Source organism: Suncus etruscus, chromosome 14 (genome assembly GCF_024139225.1).
Source record: "Suncus etruscus isolate mSunEtr1 chromosome 14, mSunEtr1.pri.cur, whole genome shotgun sequence".
In the NCBI taxonomy this organism is placed as follows: domain Eukaryota; kingdom Metazoa; phylum Chordata; class Mammalia; order Eulipotyphla; family Soricidae; genus Suncus; species Suncus etruscus.
In genome coordinates, this window is record NC_064861.1 from 45,756,746 (window position 1) to 45,769,724 (window position 12,979).

General features: G+C 37.9%; 1 non-coding gene across 1 annotated transcript; it reads right to left on the bottom strand.

The window, feature by feature from the left end:
- Positions 1-12,614: 12,614 nt before the first annotated feature.
- Positions 12,615-12,747, bottom strand: LOC126029377 (small nucleolar RNA SNORA51). The gene has a single exon (XR_007502988.1). It is a non-coding gene; the product is annotated as a small nucleolar RNA SNORA51 (small nucleolar RNA).
- Positions 12,748-12,979: the final 232 nt, after the last annotated feature.

Genomic DNA, 12,979 nt, shown 5'->3' on the forward strand with positions numbered 1-12,979 from the left:
ATACATATTATTCACATATATACTAATAATTATGTTGTGGTAATAACATATGTCTGGTAACATACATTTACTGTATATGATCAACTAGAATATATAAATATATATCTATATAATTTACATCTTTATGAGGTAACAATTTTAGTTGTACAAATAAGTGATTGATTATAAAAATGCCTTAACATATATACATATTATAACATAATATATATATATATAATTTTATATATACAATATATAATCATAATATATTATGATGGTATACAAATAAGTAAGAGTTTTTATCTAATCATTATAAAATCCTTTTAAACTCTACACACTTTCATGTTTTGTAGGAGTGGTGCAAAAGACTTTAATAAGACACTTTATTTTGAATCTTATATATTTCACTTTCCTCAATATATATACATATATAATATTTTGGTTTTTGTGTAACAAAAATAAACTGAATGGGGGAGAGAAAAAAAGTATTTTAGCACAATAAAATATTTTTATTCTTATAATTTTTTTGTTTTGGGACTACATCCGGTGATGCTCAGGGGTTACTCTCTTGGCTATGCCTCAGAAATCATTCCTGGCTTGGGGGACCATATGGGATGTCAGAGATTGAACCCAGATCCATCCTGGGTCAGCCCCATGCAAGGCAAAAGCTCTACTGCTGAGCTATCTCTCCAGCCCCTAGTCTTATAATTTCTAACTGCCCTGCCCCATACATTCATATTCACCACATACTATCTCTTTAGCTTCCTAGTCTCTTTCCTTTCTCTTCAGGAGAATCCTCTCCCTAAAGCCAGAGTAAACTGGGTGATATCATCTACCTTGTTGCTTTTGAATAAATACAGCCCGTTTTTCTAAAGGAGTTCCAGTTCAGCCAATATAAAAATATAGGAATCTATATGATTGCACGGATAATATATTCAAAGCAATTGATTGGTAGAATGATCTTTCTAAATACTAAATAAAATTTTAAAGACCCTGACATTGTTCAACTGGATTTAGAATCAAATTAATCTTTTCTCTTGAACTTTAAGGATGTGAACAAGTTTCCCAGGCTTACTTCTCATGCACCTATAACTCCATTCTCTTCTCTAGTTCTGTTTGGTTTCTAACCCTCAGATATCCTGCACTCGCCTTAATTCAGTGATATGCTCAGATGGTGGCTCTACTTAGCCTACTTCTGCTTAGAAGCCTAGGCTCCTTCCTTATGCAGGCTTGAGCTCCAGCTTTCCTCCTTCCAAAAAGAACTGATTCCATCATTGTTTCCATCTGATTCCATCACTCAAATCATCTCTGTCAGCTCTCACCTGCAGCCTTTTTGTAACCTGTTTTTCACAAACAGGCAATAAATTTTTTACCCATTTATGCCTTCAGGGCTTCACACTATAATGTCCCCTTCCAATACGTATTTTCTGTGGAAAATTTCCCTCTAACAAATCCCAAACTGTATAGTTCACAGTTTAGGTCTCAGCAGGCAAAAGAACATGAATGTGCCCAGAAAAAAAATATAACTGATGAGAGGAAGCAAATGTGTGCCCAAGAAAAACTAGAGTAAAACTCTTTAGGAGGGCAACATAGGCACACATAGAATAGGAAATGGCCACAGATTTCTCTGTACTTTAAGAATGACTACTGATTTGTTATGCAAAATATTCCAGCCTCTGCTCTTAAAATACTCATTGAATTTTGATGTACTTATTGTTTTTCTTCTTTTTCTGTGGTTTTTGGGTCACCCTGGCAGTGCTCAGGGATACTCCTGGCTCAATGCTCAGAAATTGCTCCTGGCTATCATGTGGGACCATTTGGGACACTGGGATTCGAACTGATGACCTTCTGTTTGAAAGGCAAATGCCTTGCCTCCATGCTATCTCTCCAGCCCCGAATTTTGATGTATTTATTAACTGTCCTTCACATCTCTGTTTACTTAAACAATGGCTCATGTATTGAGAGCCAGGATTGGGAAGCAATTAAATACATAAATTTATTTATTAAATAAATAGTCTTAAATAAATGGTCAGCCTGTGAGCTCACTGATGGCTATCCAGGTGACCTTAAAGTATGAACAGTCCTTGCATGTTTGTTCATCCTTTTGTGTTTGTCTCATGCTCTGTTTTTTACTCTTACTAGGCTGAGGTCAAAGGTGTTAATCCAATTGGTAAATTGTCACCGTTTCCTCTCCTCTTCTTGCCTCACCTTGCCACTACTCTCCTCTCCTTGCCTCTTTGTCTTTCCATTCCTCTCCTCACCTCTCCTCACTTCTTCTATCTCTTCCCCATCCCTATTCTATTACCAGTTCAAAAATTACACTAGCAGAGCAGGCACTTGCTATGTATTTGTGCTTCAATGAGAGAATGAAATGAACAGACATCACGATTTAGTCTTTTATTTTGTTTCAGATGAAAATATGTGTGTTTATTTGTGTAGATCACCAATTTAGAGAGACACATGCTCACACATATTTATGTGCTTTTAGTTATCCTAGCCTTCCACTTCCATCTACACACTTTTATTCTGACCATCTCAACAATCCTTAAGTAGATGTTCATATCATTATTAACATACCATTTGCTAGCTAAGAGATATGAACAAGTAACTGGTCATGACTAAATTTCCAGGCCAAGTTGCTTTTTAAGGTATACACACACATATATATGCACATATCAGTGTATCCATACAATTTTCTTGGAGTAAACTAAAAGATTAATTAGGTAAGCTGGCATGAAATTTTTACATTATATTTTCTGAATTAAAAAGAATATGTAAGAGTAAATATGCATATCCTAGTCCATTTGCATTCACACCATTCTCAGCTAGATTAAGACAGCAAAGGTCTCCTTAGCTAGAAGGCTTTCAGTGACCTCCTTCTCCTCAAATATGAGACCTCTCTCTACAGATTAGTTTTTCTTATTTTTATTTTTAAATTAATAGAATTCCTTCATAGGCATTTTCTCCTTGGCTTATTTTATTCTGCATTTTATCTCTAAATTTATCACATATTTGCATTGTTCTAGTGATTAGATCTCATTTTGTTTATATAGCTATTGACATAATATATATTGTTTCTAGTTTGGGGCCTCTCTTCATACTGTTGGGATGAGAATTTTTGCACTTGGTATTTGCGAATTATTAAACTCAATGTATTGAGTTTATCTTCAATGCGGAACTGCTAAATTCAAGAGAAAGATAAATTTCTAGATTATAATGCATATTGCTAATTTTCTAAAATATCTGTACAAGATTATGGTCTAAATTGTAAGCATAGGAGTTGCTGGTGCCTCTGAATCATGTAGGCATTAGGACATTTTCAATACTGAAGTGAGACACCCACTACGGAAACATCACAGACCTTTCAAACTGAGCACATAAAAAGCCCCGATCAGCAACTCCAGCTTCAAATACAGTGGTGATCTCCCAATGACTCCCTCCCACTACTATGACTTTTAGAGAGCTAGGCAGCCCAGAGGAGATGGCAAACAATTGCAGGCTTTATCTGTGTCATGAGGGTGAAACCCATTATTATAAAAACGTTAACCTTTCCTCTTCTGGGCAGAAATAGCTCCTGCTGTCAGGGGGTGCCTTGTTTAGAGAACCCTGTGGTTTCGAAAGAACTCTTCAAATTCCTAAGAGTGAAAAAATGTGCATAAGCATATATATACACATTAATGGGTTCCACAGAACCGTTTTTTAATTATTTGGCCTGCTAATTTATCACTTACATTTTCAAAATAGGACTGGTCACACAAAACTTGTTCCCATACAAATGACAATTATTTCTCTTTGTGTTCTTCATATTCAAGAGAAGATCTTTTAAAACCACTAGAGCTTATTATCCTATACCGCACTGTAATTCATGGCTAGGAACACTGTGTGCTTGCCTTTCCCCTATATCTTCCAAAGAAACTCTACTTTTACATAAACTATTCTCTAAGGTATCAATAGAGAAATTTTCTATGGACTGTGGGATGTGAAATTTTCAGCAAAGAATGTCATATTGGGACAGTTCATTTTCCTTACTTTGGAACCACATTCTAACAAATGGACTTGTACTCCCAAAGCATACTAACAACTTGATGTTAAAGACTCCGTCTTAGGGGCCGGGAAGATGGCGCTTGAGGTAAGCTGTCTGCCTTGCAAGCACTAGGGTAGGATGGAGCATGTTTCGATCCCCCGGCGTCCCATATGGTCCTCCCAAGCCAGGAGGGATTTCTGAGCTCATAGCCAGGAGTAACCCCTGAGCATCAAATGGGTGTGCCCCCCCCCCCCCAAAAAAAAAGACTTCGTCTTAGTTCTTAGTGGATTTGGCAATTTTTCCATCATCCTTTCAACTCATGTTGAAAGATGATCCTTTCTGGACTAGCACTGATGGGATGAGACCATAAGATGAACTGATCAATGAATGGGTCATGAGTTAAAAACTCATGATCTAACTCAGATCTAAAACTCAGATCTAAAGAGAGGGATTGTCTTGGTCTATAGCCTTCAGAACTCCCTTTGGATGGGATTAGCTCTGATGAGCAGAAAATTTTCCTTCACTGCTTATGGAGAGTTTTGTGTTCTTTGTTATAGCAGCATGACCTAGTTTATTCAGGCATATTCTTTCACTCAGCAAATACCACAAGCAACCATGTTGAGAATGGGTAAAAAAAGGTGAAGAGGAACTAACAGGCATACTTCTTCAGTAACTTACTTTATACTTCAGAAACACTGATGTAGGGATTCAGGGTAAGAACTGACAAACAAAAAATCAAGACCATTGGGAAAAATTAAGATCAATGACTGAGATTGGCTTTAAAAAGTGATTTCTGTTGCACTGGTGAAGAAGGGTGTTCTGTTTATGACTGAAACCCAACTACAATCATGCTTGAAACCATGGTGCTTAAATATTTTATATTTAAAAAAAAGTGATTTCTTAAACACACCAAAATAAAAAGGGGGGCAAAATAATAGAATAATTTATCCACACAAATGAGTTGGTGGGAGAGGTGATTGAAAGGGAAGGTATTGGGGACCTTGGGAGAGGGAAGTGGGTACACTGATGATGAGTATGGTGAGTTGTATATATGAAAAACCATCATCAGGAAGAATATTGTAAATCATAGAACCTCAGTAAAAAATAAAAGTGATTTCTCACTCACTAAGGAGAAGTGTCATAGAAAGAAAAGATAAGAAGTGCATAATTTTTCACTATTGGGTATTTTATATATTAGGAAGACTAGGTATTTGTAATTGAGAGTATAGAAAGTGAGAGGAATAAGACACGTTACAGGTTAGTCTTATTTAAAAATCACTTTCAGGAGCAATACAACTAAGATTTTAGTCATAGCTACTAAGGGGAGGGAGATAAACTATTTCTATCTTGCTCAATTTTGCGATCATCATGCTTAATACAATAATAGACATATAAGAATTGCTGACTTAACCTTGTTGAAAAAATGAGAGGCTGAAATAAGGGTTACATTGATGAGGAAGGGTCTATGTTGAAATAGACTGCACTGTAAGTTATATATCTTCTTTTCTTTTTTATTCCAAATCTTTGCAGAAAGTTTTTCCTTCTTCTTCTTCTTCTTTTTTTTTTTTTTTTTTTTTTTTTTGGTTTTTGGGCCACACCCGGCGGTGCTCAGGAGTTACTCCTGGCTGTCTGCTCAGAAATAGCTCCTGGCAGGCACGGGGGACCATATGGGACACCAGGATTCAAACCAACCACCTTAGATTCTGGATCGGCTGCTTGCAAGGCAAACGCCGCTGTGCTATCTCTCCGGGCCCAAGTTTTTCCTTCTTGATGGGCTCCAAAATACAGCCTCCCTGATCTCTATGTGACAGCTTTACAGATATTAGTGGACAAACTCATTTTACAAGGTAATACCTGACCATCAAATTTAGCCTAGCATAAATTTAATGGAGCAAGTGATGCTGGACTGGGTCCCTTGTGACTTAGAACTGTATAGCCCAACCCCAATGCCCACTCAGATTAGAAGGAAGATTACAGTGTGCTCAGGACACTGGGGTTCTAGACTCAACATCATTAAGAAGTTTTGTTCCTCCACTGTATAATGAGGGGCTAGATTAGAGCCAGAATGGTGTGAAGAATTACTAGGACTTTAAAATACACACACACATTCCCTTGGTCAGATAGTAGATAGAATGCTTGACTTGCAGGTGACAGACTCAGGTTGCATCAGTGACATATGGTCCCAAGATTCACCAGTAAAGATCTTTAAGCATAAAATAAGGAGTACTCCCTGAGCACATCTGTCTGAGCCACACACAAAACAAAACAAAATAATTTAAACATACACATTCCCAAACCATATTCCTAGGGTTTATATTGTCAACCACTGCAATGGATTCTAAGTGCCCATCTTTCCTGGTTCTTGCTAGGGGTGGTAGACACTCAGCTGTACTTGGTCTAGTGTTCAGTGGATGCTCCCATGAAGCTCAGGGTACCATAAATTGCTGGGATGGGAACCAAGACCTCCTATATACAAAGCATTTACTCAGCCCTTTGTACAATCTTCCCTACTCTAAGGACTCATATTTTAATAAACCTCCCAGGTGATGGTATTCCATGATTGTGTTCCAAAAGAGTGCTTGAATTAGAATGGAAATAGTATATTTAAGTAGTTTTCAAAGTCAAGTGTTCAATACTTCTATCATAATGACCTTTGCAAATATCACATTTTTTTCTTGAAGGAATTTTAGGTATTACATAAATAAGTTATTCTGTCAACACCACATCACTCTGAAGAGCTGCACCTCCTAACTCAAACAAGTACTGTTCCCTTCTTTCTCTCATTCACTTTGCAAGGAAGCCCTGCATCTGCACTTCATGTGAGCTCTTCAGGGATGAGTTCTGGGTCCTCAGGCCATCAGGGTGCTAGTCTAGCTGTGCCTTTCTCTATATGTCTTTTCACATCAAGTGACTTTATTTTCTATTCAGTAGAATGGGGAGATTAGATTAGAGCTACACTAAGGAAGAGTTATCTCCAGGATTAATTTTTTTTGTTTCATAATATTTTATTTTTATTTTTATTTTTTATTTAAACAAAATTATTACATACATGATTGTGTTTGGGTTTCAGTCATGTAAAGAACACCACCCATCACCAGTGCAACATTCCCATCACCAATGTCCCAAATCTCCCTCCTCCCCACCCAACCCCCGCCTCTACTCTAGACAGGCTTTCTATTTCCCTCGTACATTCTCATTATTAGGATAGTTTGAAACTTAGTTATTTCTCTAACTAAACTCATCCTTGTTTGTGGTGAGCTTCATGAGGTGAGCTGTAACTTCCAGCTCTTTTTTTTTTTTTTTTTGATTTTGGGCCACACCCGGCAGTGCTCAGGGATTACTCCTGGCTGTCTGCTCAGAAGTAGCTCCTGGCAGGCATGGGGGACCATATGGGACACCGGGATTAGAACCAACCATCTTTGGTCCAGGGTTGGCTGCTTGCAAGGCAAATGCCACTGTGCTATCTCTCCGGGCCCTAACTTCCAGCTCTTTTCTCTTTTGTGTCTGAAAATTATTATTGCAAGAATGTCTTTCATTTTTCTTAAAACCCATAGATGAGTGAGACCATTTTGCATCTTTCTGTCTCTCTGACTTATTTCACTCAGCATAATAGATTCCATGTATATCCATGTATAGAAAAATTTCATGACTTCATCTCTCCTGACAGCTGCATAATATTCCATTGTGTATATGAACCACAGTTTCTTTAGCCATTCATCTGTTGAAGGGTATCTTGGCTGTTTCCAGAGTCTTGCTATGGTAAATAGTGCTGCAATGAATATAGGTGTAAGGAAGGGGTTTTTGTATTGTATTTTTGTGTTCCTAGGGTATATTCCTAGGAGTAGTATAGCTGGGTCGTATGGGAGCTCAATTTCCAGTTTTTGGAGGAATCTCCATTATTGCTTTCCATAAAGGTTGAACTAGACAGCATTCCACCAGTAGTGGATAAGAGTTCCTTTCTCTCCACATCCCCGCCAACACTGCTTGTTCTCATTCTTTGTGATGTGTGCCAATCTCTGGGGTGTGAGGTGGTACCTCATAGTTGTTTTGATTTGCATCTCCTTGATGATTAGTGATGTGGAGCATTTTTTCATGTGTCTTTTGACCATTTGTATTTCTTCTTTGTCAAAGTGTCTGTCCATTTCTTCTCCCCATTTTTTGATGGGATTAGATGTTTTTTTCTTGTAAATTTTTGTCAGTGCCTTGTATATTTTGGAGATTAGCCCCTTATCTGATGGGTATTGGGTGAATAGTTTCTCCCACTCAGTGGGGGGCTCTTGTATCCTGGGCGCTATTTCTTTTGAGGTGCAGAAGCTTCTCAGTTTAATATATTCCCATCTGTTAATCTCTGCTTTGACTTGCTTGGAGACTGCAGTTTCCTCTTTGAAGATGCCTTTAGTCTCAATGTCCTGGAGTGTTTTACCTACGTGTTGTTCTATATATCTTATGGTTTCGGACCTGATATCGAGGTCTTTCATCCATTTGGATTTAACCTTCGTACATGATGTTATCTGGGGGTCTAAGTTCAATTTTTTGCAAGTGGCTAGCCAGTTGTGCCAGCACCACTTGTTGAAGAGGCTTTCTTTGCTCCATTTAGGATTTCTTGCTCCTTTATCAAAACTAGGTGATTGTATGTCTGGGGAACATTCTTTGAGTATTCAAGCCTATTCCACTGATCTGAGGGCCTGTCTTTATTTCAATACCATGCTGTTTTGATAAGTATTGCTTTGTAGTACAGTTTAAAGTTTCCCCAGGATTAATTTAAACATGTACATAGTGAGGCAGAGATAGTATAGAGAGTAGCATACTTGCCTTGACAAAGCCAATCCAAGTTAGATCCCTGGTTTGCCATATGGAACTCAGTACCACCAAAGCATTTTGGAGTTGATGTCATCTTTTAATTTTTCTTCATGAGACCTCATCATCACCATTCAAAGGTTGGCATGGGGAGTTTGTTCAGTACATCAGTATCTTTACATTCTATTGAGAAATAACTTTTTTTGGGTGTATTTGTTCCAAATCTCTGGCTCCTGTATAACTCTTTACTCAATAATACAGGCAATGTTGAGAGAAAAAACATGGATATAGCATTTAGATGTGTCCTTTTTTGTCAGGAATACTTGCCATACCTATAGATGTAAGGATAGATCCTTAACCCAAATTTTATGAAACCTAAATAATGTCTTACCATTACTTTTTAAAAAGTTATGGAGCAAGGGTTCATTATAGAAGATGCAATTTTATAATTTATTTAAACTTCTCAGAGGTCTTCCACATCTTTCCCTTTTAAAGTTTACCTAGCAGTGGTTCCAGGCTAGTAGGGTTGGAATATCCAATTATTCTGCTAGAAATCTTGCCAGGGAAATCTAGGGTTAACCATATAGAAAGTCTAGATTTCAAATCCAAAATTTCAATTTCCTTGCCTGAGGCTCAAGATGGAAAAGTTGGGCATGGTGCCCAGCCCATGGCCTAGAGCAGAAGTGCTGAGCATACAAGATATGCAGTGTGAGGTCATGCCCCAGCAACATCCGAATGGACCCTTTAAAAAATTTCATGAAATTCATGACCAACTGTCATCAGCCACAGAGAGGAAAGAGATGGAAACCCCAGGGTTTGCAGCAGCCTGTTCTGAATAGGTTCTTTGCTTGTTGACTCATTGGAATTCTTCACCTTTTTTTTTTCCTTGAACTTCATTTCATTTCCTCAATTCAAATATTGGTATTTTGCAGCTGTTTCTACTGTAACAATGACTATAGTTCAATTATGTGCTTGCATATGTCAGGTATAGTACAGTCTAATTTAATCTTCATGACACATCACCATATTGCAATTATACATGCTATCCGAGTGTTAACACATATTTAAACCTGCTATTCCTTTGTCACAGATTTACAAAGGAGGTACCTGAAAAGAAGCAGATGTCATAATTACACGCTTATTCAGCTCATTTTAGACTAAGTCTCAAAGTAAATTGCAGATGAGCCAGGCATGTCTTGAAATTAATGTAGTGATAGGACACTAATGCCACGATTCATTATGGTTTGTCAATGTGCCGTACTTCTGGAATGTGCGATAAAATTATATTAATACTCTGTGCTAATGAGATTAATGAATATGAACATGAGGAGAAGAATGGGCTCCTTTGTTCGACTATTGAAAAAATAACATATAGGTAATTAAAAAGAATTAATCAAATCATGTACAGCCTCATTTATATTAAATTAATTTGTCTGGTTTCATTTCTAATAATTAATCACTTTTTTGCAAATTACAAAGCACTTCAGGCGGATGGAAGCCCTACAGTAGGAGTTGTGATTCAGAATATTTAGAACGATCAAGGTGGTCCCTGTGGGTTCATATTAATTAAGGTTTAACAGTTTGGAAAATTGTAGCAATATTTTATGATTCATGTAATTAAACTCTGTAACAAAATGTCACAACTGCTAGTTACTTCTGCGCCTGTGATTTATATCTTCCTCCTTTTGGAAAGGAAGCGGCAGAAATGAATTCTTCTGAAACGTGCCGACACAGTCAATGGGAATACAAGCTGGTAGGTTCAACACGCACTCAAGTGCTTGGTTGGAGGCACCATGAACCCTTCTGCTCGCGAATTCCACCATGGGGTTATGTAAATGAGATTGTGTCATCGGAGCCGACATATGGTAGAAATCTCAGGGGTCTCTTCTGACACATTTGCTTGGATAAAAACAAAATGGCAAGAACGATGAGCCCCCCTTCAGAAACGGAAAGGGTTGTGTTGCAAATTTTCAGGAGACCGAGTCTCCTGCGCAGCAGCATCCGAACTCCCAGAAAGACTGGCAGCTGTGTCTGCACAAGGAGCCGGCTGGTTTCTGTGAACAGGGGAACTTCCCCGCCTGTCGCTGCTGTACTGCGGGGAGAGGAACTGCCATGGAAGCAAGTCTCGTAGCAGTAATGGGGCCTAGGGTAGCTCTTTGCATGCACACTGCATGAGCTGAAGGAAGAATTTCCCTGAGGGGGCCCTTCAGGCAGTGCTTTCTCACCTAAGAAGCACCCTCCAGGGAATCCACCTGCTAAAACACCTGTTGATTTACCTCAAGCCCTTTTGTCTCCTCAAATTCATGTCTTGTCTGATTGGTCTGTATCTAAAGAAGCCTGATTGAATCTTTCTAGTTCTCTGCTCTCTTGCCTACTGATTATGGCTGAATTCTTTGGAGTTCTATGGGGAGGCTTTGCTGTATGCAGAAAAGTTAAAAAAAAAAAAGGAATATGAATATATATATATATATATATATATATATATATATATATATATATATATATATATATATATATATGAAGCGAGAGAGAGAGAGAGAGAGAGGAGAGGGGGTGCAGGCAAGAAGGAAGGCGGGGACATTGTTCATTGGTGGAAGGAAATGTGCACTGATTTTCCAAGGGTATTGGACATTGTATGACTGAAATGCAATCATGTACAACTTTGAAACCACAGCGTTTAAATATAGTAGTTAAGAAAAGAAAACATTTTTTAAAAAGGAAAAAGTTGATTCATTCCCTGCCTTGACTGTGTCTCACCATGAATCTGGGTGCTTTAGGAGGGAATTCAAACCCTTCTTCCAAGGCCTTAGTGGTCACTATTTCCAGTGATACTACCTTCTCTCTTCTTCCTTCAGTCCATGGTGCTTGGTATCTTAATGCCCTGTTATTGGAGTCTTAATGCCCTGTTGTCCGCATCACCCAAGTTTCTCCTCTATAAAGACACAATGTGTGCCTCTGGAGTCTTTGATTGGGCTAAAGGATGTGGTTTCAGTCCTATATTTTAAAACATTATTCCTGATAATTCCATTGTATAAGGTGGCACCATTTGCAGTAGAGCATGTCTGGGAAGAGGAGGTATCTCCAAAATTAGTGTTACTTTAATTAAGAACTTTAAATATGCTGATTATTTCATGCTTGCAGCAACTCTCAGAAATTGGTGTGATTATTATCCTGTTTTTAAAAGCAGAGGAAGACAGTAACTTTCTTAGGTATTGCAGTCAGCAAAATTGAAACCAGTCAACCCAGAATCTGGGCTTTCTACCCTGATTTTGTGCTGTGATGATGAAGTTTACCAATTCATTTCAAGGTAGGAGTTTGAAACCTAGGGAATTTGCTTGTTTATTCACATTTACACCCAGATTGTATTTTAAATAATTCAATCCAAAACATTTTTTTTTCAGTTGTGGGGACAATTTTCTTCTTATTTACTCTTCTAGGAACTTGGCTCTAACAACCTTTGTAATAAAGGTCATGTAAGAATAGGAGTAAACAAAATTAAGCTTATATCTGCACAGGCTATACTAAAATAAATGAGACCCAGCTGCAAACTGAGTAAAAAAGCATGCTTTTAGAGCACCTGTGCAAAGGAGAAGGAGCACAGCTCTTCAGAGAAGAGGAACACCAAGTAGGATAACAAACATTTGCCATGCCTTGTGGAAATAAAGGCACACAGTCAGATCAGGATGTTGAACAAACTTTTATGCTTGCTAAGAGGTTCCTAGTCCTCATTGCTTATAGTCTTTGTCCTTATCACCAGGCCCTCTATCTTACTATTTTTAGGAAGCTAAGGAGAATGTTAAAGAACTTCTTTCTTTTTTGTCCCCCAATTCACAATACAGACCAAGCAAAGGGCCTGGGTTGAGGTGTATATAGGGTGCATTTACTGTACCTCCTCTTTCTATACAGTCAGTGTAAAGAACATAGCCTGTGGTAAGAATTTGGAGGCCTTATCTTTTCTTTTTTTTTTGATTTTTAAATATATATATATATATATATATATATATATATATATATATATATATATATATATATATATACACACACACACACATATAAAAATCCTTCACCAGTGCAACATTCTCTTGATCAATATCCCAAGTGTCCTTCCTCCCCACCTCACACCGGCCTGTACTCTAGACAGGCTTTCTACTTCTACTACTAAATTTCTACTAAAGTTCT